Source organism: Giraffa tippelskirchi, chromosome X, assembly GCF_054371585.1.
Source record: "Giraffa tippelskirchi isolate mGirTip1 chromosome X, T2T-mGirTip1v1.2.pri, whole genome shotgun sequence".
Classification (NCBI taxonomy): domain Eukaryota; kingdom Metazoa; phylum Chordata; class Mammalia; order Artiodactyla; family Giraffidae; genus Giraffa; species Giraffa tippelskirchi.
The window spans coordinates 18961815-18980217 of NC_137289.1; the positions used below are offsets into that span (position 1 = coordinate 18961815).

At 36.9% G+C, this 18403-nt stretch overlaps 1 pseudogene; it reads right to left on the reverse strand.

Moving 5' to 3' along the window:
• Window positions 1-12136: 12136 nt before the first annotated feature.
• Window positions 12137-12524, reverse strand: LOC145536888 (reactive oxygen species modulator 1 pseudogene; annotated as a pseudogene).
• Window positions 12525-18403: the final 5879 nt, after the last annotated feature.

An 18403-nucleotide genomic window follows, 5' to 3' on the forward strand; every position in this document is an offset into this window, starting at 1 on the left:
CTGACCAGGGATTGAACCCAGGCCCCCTGCATTGGGAGTGCAGTCTTAGCCGCTGGATCACCAGAGAAGTCTCTGAGACTGCTATTTTGTTCTCTGAGCCTTGGCTCCTACACCTTTCTGTTGTGCTGAGAATCATTCAATGCAACTTAGCAATTAATTGTATACTATATACACTATGCTATTTTAATTGTTTCATATGTTAATCTTATTTCCTCTTCCCTCAGGCATTAAGAGGAGACTGGGCGATAAATGGAAAGTGGATAATCTAGCTGGAAGCCACACCCAGTTGTCAGTCAGGTCTGCTTATTGAATGCACAGGATATCGTGGATGATACTATCAATCACCAGAGGTAAATGCAAATGAAAAAGTAGCATAATTTACCACAAGTGCCTAGAACACTTAGGCACTCAGTATTTGTTAAATGAATGAGCAATTTTGTGAAAAACAGTAGTGTACTTGATTAGACTAGAAATCAGGAGCCCTGGCTTCCAATCACATTTCTGTCACTTCATTTTGAAGTTGAAAAGTCACTTCATCTTCCTGGGACACATTTTCTTGTTCTAAAAAATATGAAATCAGACTAGATTATCTTTAAGATCTCTTCTAGTTTTAATATGCAGTTCTTCTGCCCAATAGTTAGGCTCCTCAAGGGTAAACCTGGTAGATATCACCTCTTACCTTCTCCATAGCACCTAGCACAGTGGTGAGCACACAGGAGGACTTGTTGAGTTCAGTTCAGTGGTTCAGTCGTGTCCGACACTTTGCGACCCCATGAACTGCAGCACGCCAGGCCTCCCTGTCCATCACCAACTCCTGGAGTCCACCCAAACCCATGTCCATTGAGTCAGTGATGCCATCCAACCACCTCATCCTCTGTCGTCCCCTTCTCCTCCTGCCCTCAATCTTTCCCACATCAGGGTCTTTTCCAGTGAGTCAACCCTTCGCATGAGGTGGCCAAAGTATTGGAGTTTCAGCTTCAACATCAGTCCTTCCAATGAAAACCCAGGACTGATCTCCTTTAGGACGGACTGGTTGGATCTCCTTGCAGTCCAAGGGACTCTCAAGAGTCTTCTCCAACACCACAGTTCAAAAGCATCAATTCTTCGGTGCTCAGCTTTCTTTATAGTCCAATTCTCACATCCATATATGACCACTGGAAAAACCATAGCCTTGACTGGACGGACCTTTGTTGACAAAGTAATGTGTCTGTGCTTTTTAATATGCTATCTAGGTTGGTCATAACTTTCCTTCCAAGGAGTAAGCGTCTTTTAAGTTCATGGCTGCAATCACCATCTGCAGTGATTTTGGAGCCCAGAAAAATAGTCAGCCACTGTTTCCACTGTTTCCCCATCTATTTGCCATGAAGTGATAGGACTGGATGCCATGATCTTAGTTTTCTGAATGTTGAGCTTTAAGCCAACTTTTTCACTCTCCTCTTTCACTTTCATCAAGAGGCTCTTTAGTTCTTCTTCACTTTCTTCCGTAGGGTGGTGTCATCTGCATATCTGAGGTTATTGATATTTCTCCCAGCAATCTTGATTCCAGCTTGTGCTTCTTCCAGTCCACCGTTTCTCATGATGCACTCTGCATATAAGTTAAATAAGCAGGGTGATGATATACAACCATACTCAAAGTCAGAAACTTCACCAAGATATTTTTTTTACCAAGATATTTTTTTTTTAACGCACAACCGATGGATACCAAGTGTGCCATGAAACATGCCTCATCTCTAAAAATGGGACCTAAAAAAAAGTAGGAGAAAACCTGGAAACCTGAATTGTTGCATTGCAAAATCATTAAAATATTTATGATTTGAAATCCTAACTTAGGCTCCAGTTGACAATCAAGTGATTTCCTTTCCTTAATCCAAGTGAAAACTTGAGTGCATGTGGGGTACAATTACAGCTTGATCTTAGACTCTGTTCTCTCTCTTACTTGGTAATCATCCACCCCCACCACTTTATTTACCACCCACTGGGATTGACAGCACACTCATTTAGCTCTCTAGCCAAAACATCTCTCCTCTGAATTCTAGGGCCATATAGCCAACTGCCTATTTGAAATTGCTTAGTCACCTTAAAAGCATCTCAGACTCAGTATGTCTGAAACAGAACTCGTTATCTTCTCCCTATAACCCTGGTACTGGTCCACTGTTTGCTAACTCACTGACTGGTACCTCTGTCCACCAGTTCTGCAGGCCAGAGATCAAGAAGTCATCCTTGACACCTCCCTCTATTTCACTCCCCACACTCATCTCTAGTCTATCAATAATCATGGTAATTTTGACTCCTAATGATCTCTAAAATCAGCCTACTACTTGTTATCTCTACTGCCTCTAGCATCTCCGACCTGGGCCACTCCACCAGTTTACTCACTTGGCTATCTGATTTAATTTTCTCTCTTCCAATCTATCTCCAGCACTCTTGCAAGTGTCATTAATTCATTTATTCACCAAAAAAAATATTTATTAAAAAAGGAAAAAGAAAGAATATTTATTGAATACCACCTACAAATGATGTGCCAAGCATTCAGGATATAGCAGTGTACAAAACAAGCAAAAATCCCTATTTTCATGGAGTTTGCATTTTAGTAAAAGAGAAACACACTAAAAATAATACGTAGGGACTTCCCTGGCAGTCCAGTGGTTGAGACTTCACCGTCCAGTGCAGGGGTTACAGGTTCGATCCCTGGTCAGGGAGCTAAGATCCCACATGCCTCGGGGCTGAAAAAGCCAAAATATAAACAGAAACAATGTTGTAACAAATTCAATAAAAGATTAAAAAAATAAAAATAATATGGAGAATACATAGTATGGGAAATTTATTTCCAGCATAATGAATTAAGAAAGTTAACAAGTCTTCTCCACCCAAAGCAACTATGAAGCTTTACTAAACTATCAAAAACAGCCCTTTCAGTGCTCTGGAAAGCTGCCAAAGGCATAACAGGGTGACCAATTATCCTGCTCTTCTTGGTTCTGTCCCAGTTTCAGCACTGAAAGTCCTGCATCCCAGGAAACTCTTCCCCAGTATGCAAAAATCAGTTTTCAGCAATGGCTGCTCAGGTTTGAGGGAAAGGTATCAAACTCATACTGTGGCTCCAAATACAGGGGCTGAAAGCAATGCTATTTTCAGTGTCCAATGAATATGGTATCAATTATCTACCCCTAGTTACCCGTTGCTGTTTTTAATCCTGACCACTGATCTTGGCAACAATGATTCACTGTTCACAATAGCCCATCATTCATTGTTGTATCAGTCAGAGATGCAACTTTAAGTTTACAACTTATATATACTGTAGTCATGATTTGTAACATTCTGTCTTTGACTTTGCCTGTGGATTAACTGTTGTGATTTGTATGGAGATAGTGGTACTGTAATTTTTTAAAAAGATTTTTATTTTGTGTTGGGGTATAGCCAATGTTGTGATAGTTTCAAGTGAACAGTGAAGGGACTCAGCCATACATATACATGTATCCATTCTCCCCAAAATGGGATTCCCTCATAGCTCATTTGTAAAGAATCCACCTGCAATGCAGGAGACCCTGGTTTGATTCCTGGGTCAGGAAGATCTGCTGGAGAAGGGATAGGCTACCCACTCCAGTATTCTTGGGCTTCCCTTGTGGCTCAGCTGGTAAAGAATCTGCCTGCAATGCGGGAGACCTGGGTTCCATTCCTGGGTTGGCAAGATCCTCTGGAGAAGGGAAAGGCTACCCACTCCAGTATTCTGGCCTGGAGAAAGTCACAGAGGGACTGAGTGACTTTCACTCACTATTTTCCCCCAAACTCCCCTCCCATCCAGGCTGCCACATAACATTGAGCAGAGTTCTATGTGCTATTCAGTAGGTCTTTCTTGGTTATCCATTTTAAAATAGCAGTGTAGTGGTACTTTAATTTTAAACTTTATGAACATTGTGTTCGAAGTGTTCAGATAAAGAAAATGAGAACAATTACAATACCAACAGCAGCTTGACCCAGAAATTACCCAAAAGGAAAACTAAATAAATGACTATGTTATTTTGATGACAGACGGAAGGACACATAGAAATGGATTAGGGAGGTAAACAATGAAAACAACATACTGGATAATAAACTGAAAAGAATTTGGAACTGAGCATGTCAGAGAAGGAAACGTGTAAGCACATATGGCGATTAAATCTCACAGGTGAAGGGTAAGACAGATAAGTGCTTATAAATCAGTCAAAGGCTTTTGGTCTTCCAAAAAGACACTAATATTTGGTTGAAATTGGTGGCCACTAATTTACCCTAGGCATATTGTAACAAGTATGTGTTATTCTATCATTCCTATCATTGCTCTCTCACAAGTTGTAACTTTTACAAAGTTGTAACTTTGTAAAGTTACATTTCCTGATTCTAAGACAGCAACTAAAATGTCCTGTGGGTGAACAAAAGGGGAAATTTTGGTATAAGATGTTTGCCTCCTAGCAGTCTGGAGTTGATTTTACCAAAGATCTTACCAAGGATCATGCTTTGTACAGTAAATCAAATGATGTGTCAAATCATGGCAACTGAAAAATGTTCCTAGCTTTCAGGTACTTTGATTTGAAAAGGAGGATTTCAAATCATCTTCTTGACTTTTTTGAAGATCATAATGAAGCTTCAAAAAATAATAAAAATAAAAGATTGTTGATATCTATCTTTGGTCATTGTTCTGCATATTCAGTAGACAGTGCCAATGTAAATTTTGGAAAGCAGATGGTTTTAGAACTCAAAATAAAATGTCACCCAGTAAAGGGCAGTCAAGTTAAACAGTGCTTCCTCAATTTCTTATGAAAATTCTAACTTGTTTGGAATCCAATTTTGATTTCACAATTTCAAATTTCCTCTGTACTTTTTTTACCTTGAGAACAAGGGTTAACTTATGAGTAAAAATTATAGACATTTTAGGCATGGATAAACCCATACAATGAATTTATATATACAAAAGACCTGATTGGCAAACAGCTAGTCTAACAAAAGTAGCTTGAAGATACAAAGTGAATGAATGTACATTTTTGGAGAGTTGGAAAATAATTCCTGCAAGTCTAGCAATCTCTTTCCACTTAGTAAAATCTATGTATTCTGTGCTCAACACTTTTGTTGAGAAGATATTTTAGCTCTTACAGTTAAGTCTTTGATCAATTTTTGGTTAATTTTTGCATATGGTGGGAGGTAGGGTTCCAACTTGACTCTTTTGCATGTGGATATCCTGTTGTCCCAGCACCATTTGTTGAAAACGAAATTCTTTCTGCATTGAATGGTCTTGGCACCCTTGTTGGAAATCAATTGACCATAAATGTGAGAGCTTATTTCTGGACTCTCAATGCTCTTCCATTGATCAATATGTGTATTCTTTTGCTAGTACCTCACTGTCTTGATTATTAGAGCTTTGCAGAAAGTTTTAAAGTTAGGAAATGTGAATCCTCCAACTTTGTTCTTCTTTTGCAAGGTTGTTTTGACTATTCTGGGTCCTTTGAATTTACAGATGAATTTTAGGATCAGCTTATCAAATTCTGCAACAAAACCAGCTGTGTTCTTAATAAAAGATTGTGTTGAATCTGTAAATCAGTTTGGGAGGTATTTCTATCTTTGAAATATTAAGTCTTCTGATCTGTGAACATGGGGCTGTTTTTAATATTTTAGGTTTTTTAATTTCTTTTTTTAAATGCAATTTTATTTTATTTATTTTTTGCCATTTTTTAAATTTTAATTGGAGGCTAATTACGTTACAATACTGTGGTGGTTTTTGCCATACATTCACATGAATCAGCCATGGGTGTACATGTGTTCCCCATCCTGACCCTCCCTCCCACCTGCCTCCCCATCCCATCCCTCAGGGTCATCCCAGTGCACCAGCCCTGAGCACCCTGTCTCATGCATTGAACCACAGTTTTCAGTGTACAAGTCAGCACATCTTTTGTTAAATTTATTCCAAGATATTTTATTCTTTTTGATGCCATTGTGAATGGAGTCATTTTATTTTTTATTAATTGAAGTATAGTTGATTTACAGTGTTGTGTTAATTTCAGCTGTACAGAAAAGTGGTTCCATTATGCATATATATACATTCTTTTTTATATTATTTTCCATTATGGTTTATCACAGGATATTGAATATAGTTCCCTTGCTATACAGTAGGACCTTGTTTTTATCCATTCTGTATATAACACTTTGCATTTTATGGAATTGTTTTCTTAATTTCACTTTCTATTTGATCATTGCTAGTATATAGAAATACATGTGATTTTTGTATTTTGGTTCTGTGTCCATGACTTTGCTGAACTCATGTATTATTTATACTAGGTTTTTAATGTATTTGTTAGAATTTGCTATATATAAGATCAGTTCAGTTCAGTTCAGTCACTCAGTCGTGTCTGACTCTTTGCAACCCCATGGACTGCAGCATGCCAGGCCACCCTGTCCATCACCAACTCCTGTAATTTACTCAAACCCATGTCCATCGAGTCGATGATGCCATCCAACCATCTCATCCTCTGTCGTCCCCTTCTCCTCCTGCCTTCAATCTTTCCCAGCACCAGGGTCTTTTCAAAAGAGTCAGTTCTTCGCATCAGGTGGCCAAAGTATTGGAGTTTCAGCTTCAACATCAGTCCTTCCAATGAACACCCAGGACTGATCTCTTTTAGGATGGACTGGCTGGATCTCCTTGCAGTCCAAGGAACTCTGAAGAGTCTTCTCCAACCACAACAGTTCAAAAGCATCAATTCTGTGGCACTCAGCTTTCTTTAGAGTCCAACTCTCACATCCATACATGACTACTGGAAAAACCATAGATTGGACTAGACAGACCTTTGTTGACAAAGTAATGTCTCTGCTTTTTAATATGCTATTTAGGTTGGTCATAACTTTCCTTCCAAGAAGTAAGCTTCTTTTAATTTCATGGCTGCAGTCACCATCTGTAGTGATTTTGGAGCCCAGAAAAATAAAGTCTGACACTGTTTCCACTGTTTCTCCGTCTATTTGCCATGAAGTGATGGGACCAGATGCCATGATCTTAGTTTTCTGAATGTTGAGCTTTAAGCCAACTGTTTCCCCTCTCCTCTTTCACTTTCATCAAGAGGCTCTTTAGTTCATCTTCACTTTCTGCCATAAGGGTGATGTCATCTGCATATCTGAGGCTACTGATATTTCTCCTGGCAATCTTGATTCCAGCCGGTGCTTCATCCAACCCAGCGTGTCTCATGATGTACTCTGCATGTAAGTTGAAAAAGCAGGGTGACAATATACAGCCTTGACGTACACCTTTCCCGATTTGAAACCAGTCTGTTGTTCCATGTCCAGTTCTAACTGTTGCTTCCTGACCTGCATACAGATTTCTCAAGAGGCAGGTCAGGTGGTCTGGTATTCCCATCTCTTGAAGAATTTTCCACAGTTTGTTGTGATCCACACAGTCAATAAAGCAGAAATAGATGTTTTCATGGAACTCTCTTGCTTTTTCAATGATCCAACAGATGTTGGCAATTTGATCTCTGGTTCCTCTGCCTTTTCTAAAAACAGCTTGAGCATCTGGAAGTTCATGATTCATGTATTGTTGAAGCCTGGCTTGGAGAATTTTGGGCATTACTTTACTAGTGTGTGAGATGAGTGCAATTGTGTGGTAGTTTGAGCATTCTTTGGCATTGCCTTTCTTTGGGATTGGAATGAAAACTGATCCTTTCCAGTCCTGTGACCACTGCTGAATTTTCCAAATTTGCTGGCATATTGAGTGCAGCACTTTCACAGCATCATCTTTTAGGATTTGAAATAGCTCAGCTGGAATTCCATCACCTCCACTAGCTTTGTTTGTAGTGATGCTTCCTAAGGCCCACTTGATTTCACATTCCAGGATGTCTGACTCTAGGTGAATGATCACACCATCATGATCATCTGGGTCATGAAGATATTTTTTGTACAGTTCTTCTGTGTATTCTTGCCACCTCTTCTTAATATCTTCTGCTTCTGTTAGATCCATACCATTTCTGTCCTTTACTGAGCCCATCTTTGCATGAAATTTTCCCTTGGTATCTCTAATTTTCTTTAAGAGATCTCTAGTCTTTCCCATTCTACTGTTTTCCTCTATTTCTTTGCATTGATCACTGAGGAAGGCTTTCTTATCTCTCCTTGCTCTTCTTTGGAACTCTGCATTCAGATGGGTATTCTTTCCTTTTCTCCTTTGCTTTTCACATCTATTTGTAAGGCCTCCTCAGAAAGCCATTTTGCTTTTTTGTATTGCTTTTTCTTGGGGATGATCTTGCTCTCTGTCTCCTGTACATTGTCATGAACCTCCATCCATAGTTCATCAGGCACTCTGTCTATCAGATCTTGTCCCTTAAATCTATTTCTCACTTCCACTGCATAATCATAAGGGATTTGATTTAGGTCATACCTGAATGGTCTAGTGGTTTTTCCCTACTTTCTTCAATTTCAGTCTGAATTTGGCAATAAGCAGTTCATGATCTGAGCCACAGTCAGCCCCTGGTCTTGTTTTGCTGACTGTATAGAGCTTCTCCATCTTTGGCTGCAAAACATATAGTCAATCTGATTTCAGTGTTGACCATCTGGTGATGTCCATGTGTAGAGTCTCCTCTTGTGTTGTTGGAAGAGGGTGTTTGCTATGACCAGTGTGTTCTATTGGCAAAACTCTATTAGCCTTTGCCCTGCTTCATTCTATACTCCAAGGCCAATTTTGCCTGTTATTCCAGGTGTTTCTTGACTTCCTACTTTTGCATTCCAGTCCCCTATAATGAAAAGGACATCTTTTCGAGGTGTTACTTCTAGAAGGTCTTGAAGGTCTTCATAGAACTGTTTAACTTCAGCTTCTTCAGCATTACTGGTCGGGGCATAGACTTGGATTACCATGATATTGAATGGTTTGCCTTGGAAACGAACAGAGATCATTCTGTCATTTTTGAGATTGCATTCAAGTACTGCATTTCGGACTCTTTTGTTGACCATGATGGCTACTCCATTTCTTCTAAGGGATTCTTGCCCACAGTAGTAGATATAATGGTCATCTAAGTTAAATTCTCCCATTCCAGTTCATTTTAGTTCGCTGATTCCTAATATGTCAATGTTCACTCTTGCCATCTCCTGTCATTTTGCCTTTTCATACTGTTCATGAGGTTCTCAAGGAAAGAATACTGAAGTGGTTTGCCATTCCCTTGATAAGATCAAATTATTTGCAAATAGAGATAATATTGTTTACATTTTCATTTCCCATCTGGATGCCTAGTTTCCTTGCTAAAGCCCTGGTTAGAACCACCAGAGATGTTGCTTATGGATGAAAACTTGCTACTAGTAGGTAAATAAATCCTGGAAATCTAATACACAGTATGGTGAATATAGACAACAATATTGTATTATGATCATCAAACTTGCAAAGAGACTAGATCTTAATTATTCCCACCACAAAAAAGAATGATAATTATGTGATATAATAGAGGTGCTAACTATCCCTACACTGACAATCATATTACTATGTATATATGTATAACACAGTGTTATATGTCAAATATATTTCTTTTTTTAAAAAATATTTATTTATTTAGCTTAGTTGTGGCACATAGTATCCAGTTCCTTGACCAGGGATCGATCCTTGGCCCCCTGCATTGAGAGTGTAGATTCTTAGCCACTGGACCACGAGGGGAGTCCCTACGGCAAATATATTTCAAAAAAAATGTTGAAACATGTGGTTGACTACTATTGACTTGAGCAGACATCCATGTTTCACTCCTGATCTTAGGGAAAAACTTTTAATCTTTCATCATTAAGTATGATGTTAGTTGTGGGTTTTTCAAAGATATTCTTCATCAGATCGAGAAAGTTTCCTTCAATTCTTAGTTTATTGAGCCCTTTTATCATTAAGGGATGGTGAATTTCATCAAATACTTTTTCTGCATCTATTGAGATGATTGTGTTAGCTTTGTCCTTTATTCTAGTTATATGGTATATTATTAATACATTAATTGAGTTGTGGGTATTAAAACAACTTTGGAATCCTGGGATGAATCCCACTTGGTCATGGTATGTAATTCTTTTTTATATATTGCAGGATTCAATTTGCCAGTATTTGAATGAGGATTTTTGTTTCTGTTTTTATAAGAGATACTGGTCTTTAGCTTGCTTTATTTGCCGTATTTTTGTCTGATTTTGGTGTCAGAGTAATAGCGGCCTCATAAAATGAGTTAGGAAGTGTTCCCTCCTCTTCTATTTTTTGGAAGAGTTTGTGGGAAAGTGCTATTAATTCTTCTTTAAATATTTGGTAGAATTCGCCAGTGAAGTCTTTTGTGTGTGTGGGTAGTTTTTTTTAATTAATTTATTTTTTATTGAAGGATAATTGCTTTACAGAATTTTGCTGTTTTCTGTCAAACCTCAACATGAATTAGCCATTGGTATACATATATCCCCTCCCTTTTGAACCTCCCTCCCATCTCCCTCCCCAGCCCACCCCTCTAGGTTGATACAGAGCCCCTGTTTGAGTTTCCTGAGCCATACAGCAAATTCCCATTGGCTATCTATTAAAATGACAAATTCAGTCTCTTTGCTTATTATAGTTCTATTCATAATTTTCTATTTCTTATTCTGTCCGGTACAGTAGTTTGTGTCTTTCTAGTAATGTATTAATTTTATCTAAGTTATCTAATTTGTTGGCATATAGTTGTCCTGGTGGTGCTAGTGGTAAAGAACCCGCCTGCCAATGCAGGAGATATAAGAGACATGGGTTCAATCTGTGGTTCGGGAAGATTTCCTGGAGTAGGAAATGGAAAGCCACTCCAGTATTCTTGCCTGGAGAATCCCATGGACAGAGGAGTCTAGCAGGTTACAGTCCATAGAGTCGCAAAGAGTTGGACGTGACCGAAGTGACTTAGCACACAATTGTTCATAGCATATGCTTATAATCCTTTTTATTTCTGCAAGGTTGGTAGTAATGTCCTCTATTTCATTCTTGTCTTTAGTAAATTTTTTCTTGGATAGTCTAGTTAAATGTTTTTCAATTTCCTTGAACTTTTCAAAGAACCAACTTTTGGTTACATTAATTTTTTTCTATTTTTTCCTATTCTCTACTTTATTAATTTCCACTCTACTCTTTATTATTCCCTTCTAATTGCTTTGGGTTTCAGGTTTAGTTTTTTGTTTGTTTTTTAGTTTCTTAAGGGGGAAATTTAGGCTATTGATTTGAATCTTTCTTCTTTTTTTAATGTAGGTGGTTTACAGCTATACATTTCTCTGTAAACAATAATGTAGCTGCATCACAGAAATTTTGTATGTTGTGTCTACATTTTCATTTATCTCAAAGTATTCTGTAATCACTCTTGTGATTTCTTTGGCCCATTGTTTATTTAGGAATATGTTGTTTAATTTCCACATATTTGACTCCTATTTCCTATATGCACACCTATGTTTATTGCAACATTATTTATAATAGCCAAGATATAGAACAATCTAAGTGTCCATCAATGGATGAATGGATAAAGAAGATATATACAATGAAACATGACTCAGCCATAAAAAAATGAAATCTTGCCATTTGTGACAACATGAATGGACCTAGATGATATTATGCTACACAAAATAAGTCAGAGAAAGACAAATACGGTATGATTTCACTTATATGTGGAATCTAAAACAAAATAAATGAACAAACATAGCAAAACAGAAATAGAAATATAGAGAACAAGCAGGTGGTTGCCAGAGGGGATGGGGTGGGGAGAGGACCGAGATAGGTAAGGGAGATTAACAGGTACAAACTTCCAGTTATAAAATAAATGAGTCACAAGGATGAAATGTATAGTATGGGGAATACAGTCAATAATAATGTAATATCTTCATATGGTGACAGGTGGTAACTAGACTTTTCATGGTGATTATTTTGAAATGTTAGAAATATCAAATCACTATGTTGTATAATAAGAACTAACATATGGTTTTAGGTCAATTATACTTCAAAAACAAACAAATAGAAAAAGAGATCAGATTTGTGGTTACCAGATACAGGAGTTAGGGGGAAGGGGAATTAGATAAAGGTGGTCAAAAGGTACAAATTTCCAGTTATAAGATAAACAAGTACTAGATATGTAATGTACAACTAAGTATAACTAACACTGCTGCATGTTATATATGAAAGTTGTAAAGAGAGTAAATCTTTTTTTTTTTTTTTACTCAAAGACTTGCTTTATTATAGTACACATGGGATGGAACTGATGGGAGGGGTTGGATGTTGTGGGCAACCACTGCCCCGGTTAGCATCGGATGCCCATCCCGATGGCCATGAATGTGCCAAAGGTGCCGCCACTCTGCATCATGGTTTTTCCGATGCCGCCCATCAGCTTACGACCCCGCATTCCGATCCTGAGACAGGAAAAAGTGCCGAACAGCGCCCCCGCCGCCATGCCCACGGCGCAACCCATCACGAAGCCCATCTTCACGCGGTCGAAGCAGCTTGGCTGGGACTGTCCATAGGGACCCACGGCCACCGGCATCTCGCTCCTGGCTTCGGTCGCTCAGATCTACGTCTTACACGGAACGCGAGCTGGAGCGTTCTCATCACAAGGAAAAAATAATTTTTCTCTTCCTTTAATTTTGTATCTATATGAGATGATGGATATTCACTAAACCTACTATATCATCATTTCATGACATATGTAAGTCAAATCATTATGTTGCTGCCGCTGCTGCTAAGTCGCTTCAGTCGTGTCCGACTCTGTGCGACCCCATAGACGGCAGCCCACCAGGCTCCCCCGTCCCTGGGATTCTCCAGGCAAGAACACTGGAGTGGGGTGCCATTTCCTTCTCCAATGCAGGAAAGTGAAAGGTGAAAGTGAAGTCGCTCAGTCGTGTCCGACTCTTAGCGACCCCACAGACTGCAGCCTACCAGGCTCCTCCGTCCATGGGATTTTCCAGGCAAGAGGACTGGAGTGGGTCGCCATTGCCTTCTCCGAATCATTATGCTGTACACCTTAAATTTATACAGTGCAATATGTCAATCATATCTTGATAAAACTGAAAGGAAAAAAACGCTTTTATTTCCTTTTCGTCTTCTGCATAGTTTTTCTGTCCATTATCAAAAGTAAGGTGTTGAAATCTTCAATTGTTGTTGTTGAATTCTCTAATTTCTTGTTTCACTTAAGTCAGTTTTTGCTTCATGTATTTTGGGGCTCTGTTGTAGGTGTATATGTTTATACTTCATATATGATCTTGGTGGAATGACTCTATCAATATGTAATGTTTTTCTTTGTGTCTAGTGATGATTTCTCTTTTGGCGTCCACTTTCTCTGATACTAATAGAGCCATTCCAGCCTTCTCATGGTTGCTATTTGCATTATGTATCTTATTCCATTTTTTAATTTTTAACCTATTTGTATCTTTGAATCTAAAGTGTGACTCCTCCAGTAAATAGCATACATTTGGATCTTATCTTCTTTTATCAAGTCTGATATTCTCTGCCTTTTGATTGAATCGTTTAATCCATTCACTTTTGATTTTATTATTGATGGAGTACTTGCATTGATACTTCCCTTTTTGTTTACTGTATACAGTTGACCTCTGAACAACATAGGTTTGAACTGGGTGGGTCCACTTATACATGGATTCTTCTCAATAAATCCATACTACAGTATTACACAATCCCTTGTTGGTTGAATCCTCCAATGCAGAACTGTGGATACAAATGAACAGTATCTAGGGAGGGCTGACTATAAATTATACTCGGATTTTCATCTGCAGGGGTGAGAGAGTTGGGGCCCCATGATGCTCAAGGGTCAACTGTAATCTCTTGCCTTTTATATTCCTCTATTCTTCCTTACTACTTTCTTTTGCATTAAGTATTTTCTAATATAATAATTGAATACTTTTAATGATTTTTTATTCTGTTTTTAAAGTTACTTTCTTAGTGGTTGCTCTATGGCTTCTCATGTACATATGAACTTATCAGAAGCTAAATTTATACTAACTTATTTCCAGCAACATATAGAAGTACTCTTATATGGCTCTGTTCCCTCTTCCTCATTTTGTGCTATTATTCTTATACATATTATATTTACATATGTTACCAACCCAAACATACATGTTACAATTATCTACAATTTATGTCTAGTATAGAACCTGAGAAAAGAAAAGAGACAAAGTATATGTTTATAGAGGTTTTCATATTTACCTTCTAATTATTCACTACTTCTAGTCCTCTTCATTTATTCCTGTGGATTTGAGTAACTATCTGGTATCATTTCTTTACCCTGATACAACTTGCTCCCACCTACCTCTTTTGTGCTCTTATTATCAAATATAGTATATTACATTTTTCTATGCTATAACAATACAATTATACACATATTAATACAATTGCTTTTTAAATTAATGAAGAGAAGAAAGGAGATGAAATATAGATCTGTACTGTCTTTTATAGTTACTTAATTACCTTTACTAGGGCTCTTTGTTTTCTCATGTGGATTTGAATTAACTTCTAGGGTTACTTGCTTTCAGTCCAAAGAACTCCTTTAGTATTTCTGGTAAGGCAAGCCTGCTAGACTATATCTTAGGTGATAAAACAAATTTGATAGAATTGAAAATTTCTCTGACTGTAACAGAATAAAACTAGAAACCAAGAAAACAACAACAAAAGAAAACCTCCCAAGCTCTTAGAAACTCAGCAACAGATTTCCATATAATCCATAGGTCTAGCTGAAAATCAGAAGGTAAATTAGAAGATATTTTGAATGAATTACAATGAAAATTACAATATATCAAAATCCATGGGATGTAGCTAAAGCAGTGCTAAAAGGGAAACACCTCTTCAAGTCTTTTCTCCATTTTTCTTTAAAGTTGTCTGCTGCCTTCATAATTATTTGTAGGAATTCTTTATATATTTTGGATAAAAGCAAGCCCTTTGTCAATTATACAATATGCAAATATCATTTCCCACTTGGTGCCTTGCTTTTTACTCTCTTAACAGTGTCTCTTAACACAATTTCTTAAATTTAATTGAGCCCAGTTTATCAACATTTTCCTTTTTAAAAATATTTTGTAAAATTTTACTTGGTAAAAATTTTTGTAAAGTTTATTTTATAAAATAATTTGTAAATTTAATCTTATACATTAATAATGATGTGTAAAAAAACATAACATGAAATTCAAAGTTCAGTGTCCATAAAATTTTATTGGAATAGAGGCACACCCATTTCTGTATTGTTTATTTTATGGTCAATATCTTTGGTTGTCCTCAGGAAATCACTGCTTTTGCCAAGGTCATATAGATAGTCTTATTTCTTTTCTTGTAAAAGTTTTGTTGACATACCATTCTCATTTAGAACCACAATTTTTGTCATTGTTATTCAGTCGCCAAATAGTGTCTGACTCTTCATGACTCCATGGACTGCAGCATGCCAGGCCTCCCTGTCCCTCACCACCTCCCGGAGTTTGCCCAAGTTCATGTCCATTGAATTGGTCATGCCATCCAACAATCTTAACCTCTGTCTCCCTCTTATCCTTCTGCCTTCAGTCTTTGCCAGCATAAGGGTCTTTTCCAATGAGTCAGCTGTTCTCATGGATACGTCCGGACTATTTTTGACCCTTTGCATTTCCATATAAATATTATAATCAGTGTGTCAATGTTTTTAGTTGAATAAAAATAACCTATGCTGCTAAAGAATCTGCCTGCAATGCTGGAGACCTGGGTTTGATCCCTGGGTTGGGAAGATCCCCTGGAGAAGGGAACAGCTACCCACTCCAGTATTCTGGCCTGGAGAATTCCATGGACTACATAGTCCATGAGGTCACAGAGACAGACACGACTGAATGACTTTCACTTCACTTCACTTCATTGGTATTTTGATTACTATTGCGTTCAGTTTACAGATCAATTTGGGGAAAATTGATACTTTCACTGTATTGAGTCATGTAATCCATAAACATGGCATATCACTATTTTTTTTTATCTTTTTCTGAATTTTCTCAATATATTTTAGTTTTCAGTTTATAGCTCTTTGGCATCTTTTGTTAGATTTATTCCTTATTGCTTGATGTTGTTTGATACTATTATAAATGGTATCTTTAAAAATTTCATTTTGAAAGAAAATTTCATTTCCTATTTGCTTGATGCTAGTATATAGAAATACTATTGATTTTTAGTATTTTTATATATAAACTATCCAGTAGATTTGCTAAATTTGCTTATTAATTCTGATAGATTTTCTGTAGATTCTTTTGGATCTTTTTTTTGGGTGCAAATCATGTTGTAAATAATGACAGTTTTATTTCTTCCTTTCCTACCATATACTCTTTATAGCTTTTCCTGGTGTTATTGCCACCAGACTCCAAGCTTCATTGAATAGAAGTTGTGATAACAAACTTCCTTGTCTCAGTCCTGATCTCAGGGAGAAATTTTTCAGTAATTCATCATGATGTTTGATATAGAGGGGTTTTTTTTATAGGTACACTTTATATGATTAAGAGTTTCTATTACTAATGTACTATGAGTTACTTTTTTCCTAATCATGAATGAATGTTGTATTTTTAAAGATTTGCTCTTCATCCATTGGATCATTCTTACTGTGGCTGCAAATTTGTCTATTTCACCTTTTAGTTCCGTCAATTTTTGCTTTTTATCTGGTATGGGTGTGTATGGCTTTGGAATTTGTAATATTCTCCAAGTCGATTGATTCTTTCATTTTTACAAAATATTCTCTATCTCTGATCATGTTTTGTCTGTGATTAGTACAGCTGCATCAGCTTTCTTCTGACTAGTGTTTGCAGAATATATCTTTTCTCGTTCTTTAACTTTCAACTTATATTTAAGGTGTATCTTTTGTAAGCCGTTTGTAGTTGAGTTTTATTTTTATCCAGTCTGACAATTTTGACCTTTTGATTGGTATATTTTATCCATTCACTTTTTAAAAAACAACTTTATTGAGATATGATTCACATGCTACACAATTCACCCATTAAACTGTAGAACTCAATGACTTTCAGTAAATCCATAGAGTTGTACAACTCAATGACTTTTAGTATATTCATAGAGTTGTGCAACCATTACCACAACCAGATTTTCAACATTTTTATCACCAGTCCATTCACTTTGAATGAAATTAGAAACATGTTTGGGTTTTTAACTCCAACTGTTTTTCGTCTATTTGGTTCAGCTGTTTTATGTTCACTTCTCTTTTTGCTTTCTTTTACATCTCTCCTAGCCTGTGGCTTGTGCATTCTTTTGTTATTCTTTTAGTGATTACCTTGGAGATTACACGTGTATCCTTAGCTTATTGCAGCCTAATACATAGTATTGCTTTTCTTCTTTACCAATAATTTTATATAACCTTAAAGTTCTTTAACTCCATTTACACTCTCATTTTGCATTATTGGCTTCATACTTTAAAAAGGAACTTAATTTACAGAATCGCAAATTTCAGAGATAGGCTAGCTTTCAGGGATGGGTGGACTCAGGACCTTACATCCAAAATAGACCTCTGTCCATCTAACATCTCTGATTCCTTCTGTTCTGGATTCATTTCAGATAGGCCATCCCACTGTTATATTAAGCCTTGGAATCTTAAGGTATGCAACCTGCTGCTTAGCAACCCCAGTGGGAAAAAACACCTATACCATAATACTTCCAGCTAAAGTTTCAGGGTTGGTGCTTGCTGGCTTTTTATGGGTTCATCTTTGATCAAATACCCTACACTCAACCAATCATCATGGTATTTTGTTGACCACATCTATATCACATGCCTAACCCTGAAGTTAGAGATTGGAATGAACTCCACCCAAACTCCATGGTGTTGTAATGCATTTAAATTCTCTTTATATTTTACACCCTAATAAGCATTATTATTACTGTTTTGTACAATTAAATCAACCTGTTTTTATTCCAATATTTAGTTCTCTATAGCTCTTCATTTTTTCCTGCATTTTTAGTATCCATCTGGGATCATTTCCTTCTGCCTAAAGAATTCCTTTTAGCGTAGGTTTGCTGACTATAAATTCACTCTGATTTTGTGTATCTGACATAAAATAAGTATGGCACCTTTGTTTTTCAAGAATATTTTTACTGACTGTGGATTTTTACTTTTGCGAGTCACTTTCCTTTATGCTATAATAACACCATTGTGTTCTGGCTTCTATGGTTCCCATTGAGAAGTTAGTTTTTTTAATGCAGTATTTTATTTGCTAATTGCATAATTAAAATGGCATAGTGTTTATATGTTTCATGTATCACCTGTTTGGAACTGGTACATTTCCCTCAAAATGTGTTATTGTTTATAAATGCCCTCTAGATTGAATAGGTGTATTTTTCAAGGCATAATAGTATATTGCTTTAGTTTGTTATGGCAATATGCTTCCATTTATAGATATTTATATTTATAAATCTAATTTTTCAAAGTTATTCAAAATGAAATGAAATGCTTTAAGCGTATATCTC